Genomic DNA, 10,868 nt, shown 5'->3' with positions numbered 1-10,868 from the left:
GAAATCTGCCTGGCTCTGTCTCCTGGGATTACAAGTGTGTACCACCAAGCCTGGATTTAAGCTTTTCTTCACCTAGAACTTGCTCTGACACAGGCTGGCATCACAAACCATCACAGCCCCCACAGACTCATGTGTTTTAACAAGCCTATGGGGGGCAGGGAGTGGAATGCTGTGGTTTGTATATGCTCAGCCCAAGGAGTGGCACTATTAGAAGGTGTGTCCCTGTTAGGTATGGCCTTGTTGGAGTAGGTGTGTCACTGTGGGTGTAGGCTTAAGACCCTAACCCTAGCTGCTTGGAAGTCAGTCTTCCACTAGCAGCCTTCAAATGAAGATGTAGAACTCTCAACTCTGCCTGCACTATGCCTTCCTAAATGCTGCCATGCTCCCACCTTGATGATAATGGACTAAACCTCTGAACCTGTAAGCCAGCCCCAATTACATGTCTTTGTTGCCTTAGTCATGGTGTCTGTTCATCGCAGTAAAACCCTAAATGAGACAGTGAGCTAAGCCAGACTCAGAATGACAATCAAGAATTCTGTACTTTCTTTCACATGTGGGAGATAGGGTCAGAGAGACATGACATTAGAGGGTACTAGTGATAAAGGAGGGAAATGATAAAAGGGAGGGAGACAGAGAATAAGAGGGTAATTAGGAATAGATAGCATCAAAGAATATTAAGTGCCCACATTGACATGTCATAATAAAATTTTTGACAAGGCACAGTTATTGGATACTAATAAAAATTTAATAAAGAAATGAAAGAGACATATTATATATTTCCCTTATATGTGCAATCAAAAGATAAACAATAGCATGAAAGTTGATATTAGTAGATAGAAGAAAGTAATCAAGGGGTGGAGGAAGGATAGAATAATGGAAGTAGATATAATTAAAGCTTGTTATATGTATGTATGGAAATATCACAATGAAATTTCTTGTTCTGTATAATTAACATGTGCTATCTTATTTTAAACTAGCAAGATTTTGCTGAAAGGACCCAGATATAGCTGTCTCTTGTGAGACTATGCCGGGGCCTAGCAAACACAGAAGTGGATGATCACAGTCAGCTATTGGATGGATCACATGGCCCCCAATGGAGGATCTAGAGAAATTACCCAAGGAGCTAAAGGGAACTGCAACCCTATAGGTGGAACAACAACATGAACTAACCAGTACCCCGGAGCTCTTGTCTCTAGCTGCATATGTATCAAAAGATGGCCTAGTCGGCCATCACTGCAAAGAGAGGCCCATTGGACTTGCAAACTTTATATGCCCCAGTACAGGGGAACCCCAGGGCCAAAAAGGGGGAGTGGGTGGGTAGGGGATTGGGGGTGTGGGTATGGGGGACTTTTGGGATAGCATTGAAAATGTAAACGAGGAAAATACCTAATTAAAAAATAAATTTAAAAAAATTAAATTAAAAAAAAAGTGGCACCTGTATAGTGTTGGAAATTCATACAACTCCTGTGAGATAAAAAACCCAAGCTTAGACTTTAAATGAAAATCTCCTCCTTTTAAAAAATAGCTCCTGACATATGCAGAATCTGGGCCATCAAATGTGCTACTTACAACTTTATTTCCATCACCTCAAGAACAAAGAGCTAAAACAATGACAAAAGAACACACTCAAGGAAGTGCTGTACAGTGGGAGCCGTGGCCTGTGCTACAAAGGGAAGAATTAAAACAGGTAGAGAGTATCACAAGGCAACATGAGGGAAGATAAACTCTCAACCTGAAAAGCAGTAAGTGTGCTTTGTTCTGCCCCTTTCCTTACTCTCTCAACAGTGTTGACATAAACTACCAGACTGGGCCACAGGGTCAGAACATTTAAAGACTAGGAGCCCCCATGACAAATCCAAGCTAAAGCTGACCACATTCAAGGTGTGTATGCAAAGGCCAAACAAAAGTAGAGGGAAGATTATTACTAAATAAACCCAATTTAGTGGCTCTTTATTAATTAAAAAAACACATACTTAGAAGTTCACAAAATTGAGGACTTTTGTGAAATAGTGAGTGTGTTAATTAGTTTGACCATTATTTGTGTGTGTGTATATATAATTTTATTTCAAATTAGAAATTTTTACAGTTGTTTATTCTCTAAAAGCTATTTAAATCTTTTACAGGTTGGCTAGAAGACAATTTTAAAATACAATCTTGTTGAATTATATGCATGACAAATAATGTCTAAAACTATAGAAAATTACAAATCCAGAATGAGTCTCACTTTGGATGCTTTGTGACAATCTTTAATCTTCATTCTTCTCTAAACTTCCACCACGAAGTTCATAGCATTTCAGTGCCAAATTTCAATTTATAATTGATACTATGCCAACTTTTGCAAATCTAAGATCAACTCCAAGAAATAAACTTGTGAGGTAGAGAATATGAGCAGCTTTTTAAGTTCCTGTGAAATTATCTTATGGAAATTTATTTTTAAAAATCCACACAGGAAATTACCTGTAAGAACTATCAGCATTTAAATAATGTTCATTAAGCATAATAATCACTGTTCTTCCAAATCACTGTTATTGTTATCCATTATATGTGAGGACACGGAGTTAAGATGTCATGCATCAATCAATAGTTTTGTAATAAAAAATATTTATCTTCCCTATAGCATTTTCTCTCCTCTCCCTCTCCCCCTCCCCATGCCCTTCTCTCTCTTCCTCCCCCTCCCCTTCCCTACCCCATACCTATTTTAGCCCCCCCCCTTTGTGTATGTGTGTATAGTCATTTCCTCTTGTCTCTTCCCATCTCCCATTCCTTTCCTGTCCTGTCCTGTAGACTAGAGGAACTTTTCTCTTTGTCACTAAGGTTAGTGAAGTGCTATCAATGTGTTAAAGAATTATCTTGCTACAAGCTTAGTAAGTCACCATTTCCTTCCTAAACTTTTGAAAATCTATTTGTTTCCTTTTTATTACTATTAATGCACTTTGGAGTATAGCATCATTTTAAAAAAAATCTAATTATTTCAAAGCATATCAACTGGACTGTTGCTCCTGTCAGCTTGTGGTCTATCTATCTATCTATCTATCTCATATAACTCTACCTATGCCTCAGTTTGAGGTTGAAGCTAGTTTCTCAGTAACTATGTGAGAGGATGCTAGCACATTGTCTTCTCGGAACACCCACTACATGGTGCTGGACAATTTTTCACAATCTTTGTTTCAACCTTCTTTTTCCTCCTTTTCTTCCAATATAATATTTTTACTGATTATTTGAGAATTTCATCCGACACACCCCAGTCACATTTGCTCCTCATTCCTCCCAGGTCTAACCTCTCACTCTGTGGGTTCCTCCTGCCAAAAAAAGGAGAAAAAAAAATACAACAAGTACAACTTGTGTTGCCTGTATACTCATTGGTACATGGTCAGAGGAACAATGGCCTGTCCCTTAAAGATAACTGCATCCTTTCTCACCCCCACCTCATCCCAATATCCCCACTCCAGAAACCATAAATTGTGAAGAGCTACACTGCTACACTTTAGCATCATTATCACAACTTTCAAAGAATCTTCCTTCCTCTTTCCCTCCCTCCCTCCCTTCCTTCCTTCCTCCCTTCCTTCCTTCCTTCCTTCCTTCCTCCCTCCCTCCCTCCCTCCTTTCCTTCCTTCCTTCTTCCTTTTATCTTTCTTTCTTTCTTTCTTTCTTTCTTTCTTTCTTTCTTTCTTCTTTCTTTCTTTCTTTCTACTTGAGGGGCAGTAAAAGTCACAGAAGCCTTCAATGTCTCTCATTCTCAATTGAGTCTGGAGTCATCAAAACCATGACGACAGAAGCTTCCTTGCCCTTAACACTCAGCATCAACCTAGAACATAGACTTCCACATGGCCTCCAGTGGCAGCATGGATGACAAATCTCATCATGGCCTCCAGTAGCATGGACCATGCACATAAACATGGTCTCCAGTGGCAACGTGGACCACAGACATCGACTTGACTGAACTCTTTTTATTTCTATTACACAATATGTATCAAAAGATGGCCTAGTCGGCCATCACTGGAAAGAGAGGCCCATTGGACACACAAACTTTATATGCCCCAGTACAGGGGAACACCAGGGCCAAAAAATGGGAATGGGTGGGTAGGGAAGTGGGGGGGAGGGTATGGGGGACTTTTGGGATAGCATTGGAAATGTAATTGAGGAAAATATGTAATAAAAATATTTTAAAAAAAGAAAAAAAATAAAACGTTTGCCTTTTCTTCTTTACTTTCCCTCTTTATAAAAAGAAGTCCCTTATTTCTAACATTCACACAGATGAATGCAATGGACTTTGCATTCATTTTTATCACTATCACTCTCTCTTTCTCGTTCCTCTGAAACACTTCTTATTCTCAGCAAGTCCCCCTTGTACTTTCAAGTACTTATTGTATATGACCTAATAAATTTAACAATGGCTATTGAATGAGGATGGGTGAAAAGATGGTCACTGGAACAGGGCAACTTATCAGTAGCTACACCTTTGAAGAAAGTTATGCTTCTTCCCCAGACAGCGTTAACTGCCAATAGTCCCTCTGGGAGATGTAGGGCCTCATGAGCCCTTCACTATTGCATAGCGAAATGGTAATGGGGTCACTTTTTTTTTAAGCTTTCTATTCTTTAGTCCTGTTAGGGGTCGGGCAGATCGCGTTACCCAGGCATCCCGCAAAGTAGGCGGGTCGCCTCAGATTGCAACCTATACCCGCTCAAAAATTCTTCTCACATAAGCAGTGAGGACTTGGGCGTCACCCCGAATCGTTATTTTCCTTACTCATAAGTTTAAGGCATAATGGGGTCACTTTTATGCACATCCTGTGTAAGTGGCCATAGCTAAGTTGATTTCATGCGTGAAATATCCATGCTGTGTCCAGAAGATGTCTTTCAGGAACACACCTCCCTATCTCCTTTCTGTACCATTTTTCTGTCCCCTTTCCTATGTTTGTCCCTGAATTTTTGGACATGAGATGGATAACCAGTTCTTCTCAGCACTTCAGCCAGTTATTAATCTCTGAATTAACTGCTGTCCACTATAATAAGAAACCTCCCTAACATAGGTTGAGGGAACCACCAGTCTATGAATATAAACATGAGTATTTAGAAGGCAGCTTGACTAGTTGTTCATTTAGCAAAATGATAACAGTGCATTACTCTTCATGGCCTATGATCACCCTGCTCTTGTTTAAGTTTATAATACCAAACATGAGATCCTTCTTATAGAGTAGGCCTGAAATCCAGTGAGAAAGCCGTTGGTCATCCCTGTTATATTCAAGCCACTCTTGCACTAATATCATTATTACTATTTTATAAGTTTATTTAAAAATAAAATAAAATAGTTGCCTGGGTACGATGGTGCACAACTTTGATCACAATCCCCAGAAGGCAGGAGTGCATCTCTATGAGTTGGAGGTCACCACACTCTACATAGCAAGTTCTGGGCCAAGCATAGTTATGTAGTGAGAACTTGTACCCATAGCAGAAGTACCCTACAAGGATGGCTAATGCTTTCCCCAGATGTCATAGATTATCAAACAAGAATCCTAGTGTCAGGTGTGGGATACCTCTCTCCGAGTTGTTGGACGGGAAAGTCTCCAAAGTTCCCCAAACAGCACAAGCTATTGCCATTGCTCTTAGTTGTCTAAAGACAGTCACCAAAACTGTGTAGTAAGACCATATTGCTGGTGGTACCAACCATGTACTTTGATCACAGGACATAGAAATAACAACAGGACCTGAGCTAGAAGACTCCTTCCTGCTGGATACCTTTAGTGGTGCCAGAGGGTCCTTTGCAGGTGCTGGAGGAGAAAAGACATGAGCAATCTTACCCAGCCTGGAACTCCAGAGCCCACACTAATGATCAGAGTGGCGAGATGTGCTCCCTTGTCTCTTGTAATCATCACACTGCCGGCTTCAGATACTCTTCCCCTAAACTGAAATGTAAGATCACCACTTACACAAACTACTTGACTTCCCACTCAGGTTTCCAAACTCTCAAATAGCCATAATGTTACAATAATTGTCCATTGAGTGAAAGCTTGAGTCTACTTCTCTAAATTCACAAATACCAGAAATATAACTTCATTTCTAGAAAAAATAAAAGCCCCCAAGCCTCACTGTCTAGGTTTCTATGAGTTGGAATAATAATTCATTTATGCCAGAACCTCAAAACCTTTTAGTTTTCTTGGAAAATGGTGAGGACAATATGGGCCATGGTTCTTTATGGTCTTGTGGGCATCTCTGGTATCCTATATTCCTCAAATGCAAACAAACACTGACACCTGCAGCACAGCAGCACCGTGTCTGTGCTAAATGTGATGCAGTCATCTTTGGCATGATTATGAGTGCTGCAGCAATATGTGTCACCCAGGATGGTCTCAAACTATTCCTTCTCTTGTGACTACTACCTCACAAGAAAGCCAAGGTCTCCCCTTGCTAGAGAGCTACAGAGCAACTCTCTTTGCTCAATCTGAGGACTCCATGTGAGTTGGGGATGTTTTGTTGTTCTTTAGTATGGAGGAAGAATTTTTCATCCCTGCATCTTTTTGAGAGCATGATTAGAAGGATGTTATCTAAAATGAGTTGAGCTTTAAAAAGTAAATCTAGAGCATTCCTGGCCTCTTCTGTCTTCAGTAATTCTCTGAAGAAGTCACACATGGAGTTAGTTATTTTATGAATATAAGGAAAGAGGAACAAATGAGAGGAGGAAACATATCTAATTACTAATCTCAAAATGTTTACTAGCCAAATGAGGATTTAATGACACTCTGCCGTCCTTTTCTTTCTCTCTCTTTGTATTTTACAATCTTTTCATTTGTTTGTTTCCTCTTTCTAGCAGCAAATGCTGGGGATGGGAGATACAGAGTGATCATCATCCCCCATCTACATCTTTCTGGACTGGATGGAAATGGTGACAGGTTGATGATCCACTTTCTTGGCTATACTTTAACTTGGAATTGCAGAATCATTCACTTTTAGAGTCTGGAAAGTTCTAGCAATGTGGGCCCTGGGATCCTGGACTTTTTTGGGCAAGGACAGGGAGATGTAAACCTCTACTTGTATCCTCAGGGTGAGTTAACAATAGTCTCAACACAGTATGCACTTCCACTGTTTAATCTTTTAGTAAACACTTGCTAATTGGCAACAATCCCTGCTCTACTTGTGGGAAAATGCTGAGGTAAAATAAACTAGCCTTGTCACCTTGCTTCCTCGGTCACCCCAGAGAAGAGTCTCTAGTGTTTCCACACAGTGACTCAAAATAGATGTCCAGTTCAAGAAAACCTGAAGAGGGGCAGACTACAGACTGCTTTCTGTAAGCATTTACACAGGTATTTTAGTAAGACTTGAAGACACAGGTATTTTAGTAAGACATGAAGGGAGTGTTTGAGCTACCCATCAGAGAAAGCCCTTGTTACTGGCAGAGAAGCCATTGCACAATGAATCATTCATTAAGCACGTGGTTACAGAGAACTTTCTCTTTCTCGAGATTCTTCCTACCTTAACAAATAGAAAGCTCTACCAGAAGTAGCCAGTTTTGCTTTAAAACACCCCAGAGCCATATATGGAAAGATCAATAGCCAATCATTATTTGTCAGTTTGGTTTTATAATACAATGCAATCATCTCTATGAAAACTGTATGTATAGCTAGCTGAATATAAGTTTTGATTTATCAGTGTAGAAGATCCATCATTTTGGAAGGATCTAGACTGTGCCCCACTATGTACATGCAACGCACATACATGGATCTGGATAGAAAGGTAACGTCTTTCACTGAAAAACATCTTAAGTCAAAAGGGGAGGATACAACCCCCCCCCCCCGCACACACAGGGAAGTAAGAAATCTGACCTCTGAGTGATCTGTAAGTACAGGGCTTCTGAGGTCCAGGCCCATGTGCAGCTGTGAATCACAGACCCTTTATTTCAGCTCACTATGGCTTTTACTGCAAGCTGAAGAGCTGTTCCAGAGCTGCTAGCTGCCTTCTCTGAACTCCAGCTAATCAACATTACTAAATAAATGAGAGGGTACAAGGAGAATGGAGAGACATCAGCTGGAGGAGGGGAGAGTAGGGCAACTGAAATCTCCATGCTTGTACACTTGGAGGAAATGCTTTATGCCGAAGCATGGTTTATGTCAATCAAGCATATAAAAGTTACTGTGGCTGCAAAAGGCCATAAAGATGCACTTTTAAACTCTTAAAAAATAAGGCACTATAATTACAGCTTATAGAACTGTGTGTCCCATGAGTCTCTTTGCTGTTTTTAAGATACCCAAGGTGAATGAGGTAAAGAGAGGAGGAGGAGTGGGAAGAGAAGCCCTTGGAGTTTGTGCGGAAAAATGCAAAGGCTGTTCAAATTCACACAGCATCTTTCCCCATCCCCCACTCTCTTCCTCCATCTTTTGCACACATTCTTGCTCATACGCTCTCCCCTTCTGATTTATTCACTTTAATAACTCTCTCTCTCAACTTTGGGGTTGAGAACTGGAGCCACTGCAGTGGATGGATACCTTATCTCCCCATCCCTGCCCCGTGGAACCTCTAGTGAGGGCTGACACCTGAGGAAGAGAAGCAGCATTATGTCTCTTTCCCTCTCTTTTAACCCTTACCTAACATACTAGAAATCTCTTCCTGAAGTTCAACGTCTATGTATTTACCCGAGGTAGAGTCTAAGGCGGAGCTCAGTGGTAGTGCTGAGAAGGTGGAGAGCGAGGGGGCACATCTTCAGCCTCCATGGTTGGAGCCTCTTGACCTGGTGAGGGGAAGACTCCCGGAGTCTTCGTTCCTCTCTACAGGTTGAGATCCCTGAAATCCTTCACTTCTTAGGTTTTTCTAAAGTGCTGCTAAGCAAGAACAATGATTTGGCCTTAGAATCTTGTGGGGAAAGTACTGACTTTGCCAACAGCTTGAAAAGACGGTAGAAGATGTCTAGGCAAGTCCTCCCCTCCCCTCCCCTACAGCACATTAAACACTGCATGATGTCCACTCAGGAAAATAAAATTCGTGGAGAAGCCCAATGGTATGGATCCTGCTGATTCCAGTTTCTGTTCCGCAGGAAACCAGGGCTTTATGTGTATATACAGGATGATTGAATATAGGGAATGGGTTTAATCAGCCTATAAATGAAACCACCGAAGCTGCAGCCCGAGCTCCCAAAGCCATGAGAGAATTCACAATTCATTTCCACTTACCCAGTCTTATAGGAAGTAAAAGTTAAAAAATACATTTAAATTAAAAAAACTGAACAAGTGTTTCTGTGTTCTCTACAGATAAAGACTAACTGGAAGGTTACAAGATAATTGTGAAAGTTATGAAGTAGTTTTAACTATAAATTCATCAGTAGCCCCACAAAGAGCCAAGTAACAGTTCTGGGTGTCATATGTATAAAATGTGATTGCTTCTTACCAAATTGGACTTTTAATCCTGGTATAGTTTATAATTAAGTTATAAAAAGTTTTATCAAAGACTTACTTACTTTTATTTTATGTGCATTGCTGTTTTGGCTGCATGTATGCCCGTGAAGGTGCCAAATTCTCTGAAATTGGAGTTATAAACAGTTGTGAGCTGCCATGTGGGTACTAGGAATTGAACTTTGGTCCTCTGGAAGATCAGTCAGTGCTCTTAACCAGTGAGCCATCCTCCCAGCCCACATTATAAGAATTCTTAAAGCAACCAAATCTATATTCATAATCTTCCATTAAAGAGTATGTACAGATTACATAATTATATGTAAGATAATTTAAATATGAACCAGGTCAGTTTTCAATTTAGTTTGAATATTTGATTAATTGCTATAAATTTGTGAATTTAGGCTGAAATCTTACTAGAGTTACATATGGTAGGAATAATGGGAGAAATTGTCTTCACATTTATAGGTTCAAATTATAATACATGTAAAAATCATACCCATGTGTAGGAAAGTTTTATTTGTAAAGTCAATTTATTAAGCATTCTGTATAAAAAAAACAGAGTAAGCTTATACACACCACTTAATATGTTAAATAATTTGCTTAACCAAATTTTTAATGGTAATTAGACAGTTAAAGTCTCTTAAGAATGACTGATGAACATTTTTATAAATAATATAAGATTTCAAAATAAATGTACAAATCTCAAGAAAAAGTTATAGATTTCAAATTAATGACTCAGATGGTAATATTAAAGCTTAAGAAAGCTTCACAAAGATGTTTTGAGCTTATACTTTTTCCAGAGCAAAAACTACTCCTTAAGAAAACTATTAAAAACACTTGCTGATTAATAAGTAACATTAGTTGTCTTAAAATCAAAGGTGGAATGTTTTCATGAATATTGGGGCTGGAGAGATAGGTCAGCAGTTAGGAGTATATACTGTTCTTCCAGAGGACCCAAGTTCAATTCCTAGCCCACATGTAAGCTCACAATCACTCATAACTCTAGTTCCACATGATCCAACAGTTTGGCCTCTGTGTGCACCTGCATTCACACACACACACACACACACACACACACACACACACACACACACACACAGAGAGAGAGAGACAGAGACAGAGACAGAGACAGAGACAGAGACACACAGAGAGAGGGGTAGGGGGTGCACATATAAGCATGATTTTAGAGAGATGATTTTAAAGGCATCTGCAAATCTCTGACATGTAACTTTCTATCCCATTTTAAAGCACAACAATCTTCATCTTTCCCAGTGGAGGACAGGCAGTGACAACACTGTGACCCATGAGGAAGAAAATGCTGTTGATACCCAGTCTCCCTCCACATGTCTGTTGCTGAAACAAATTTCCTGTCTCATTGACATAGTGAGGCACTCTCTGGGGCTGGAGAGGAGAGTGAAGGTAGCTTTCAAGTACAGGAGAAACAAGCAGAACTCACCTTCTGGCTAAGCCTCAGTCATACCAACCCAAGAA

The 10,868-nt window shown here is 40.0% G+C and overlaps 1 non-coding gene across 1 annotated transcript; it reads right to left on the bottom strand.

The window, feature by feature from the left end:
• Positions 1 to 4,613: 4,613 nt before the first annotated feature.
• LOC115032085 (U12 minor spliceosomal RNA) lies at positions 4,614 to 4,764 on the bottom strand. The gene has a single exon (XR_003837716.2). It is a non-coding gene; the product is annotated as a U12 minor spliceosomal RNA (small nuclear RNA).
• Between the last annotated feature and the right edge of the window lie 6,104 nt (positions 4,765 to 10,868).

The sequence above is a fragment of the Mus caroli genome, unplaced genomic scaffold (genome assembly GCF_978045245.1).
Source record: "Mus caroli unplaced genomic scaffold, Mus_caroli_1 scaffold_11, whole genome shotgun sequence".
Classification (NCBI taxonomy): Eukaryota; Metazoa; Chordata; class Mammalia; order Rodentia; family Muridae; genus Mus; species Mus caroli.
This window is presented reverse-complemented; position numbering and strand designations above follow the sequence as displayed.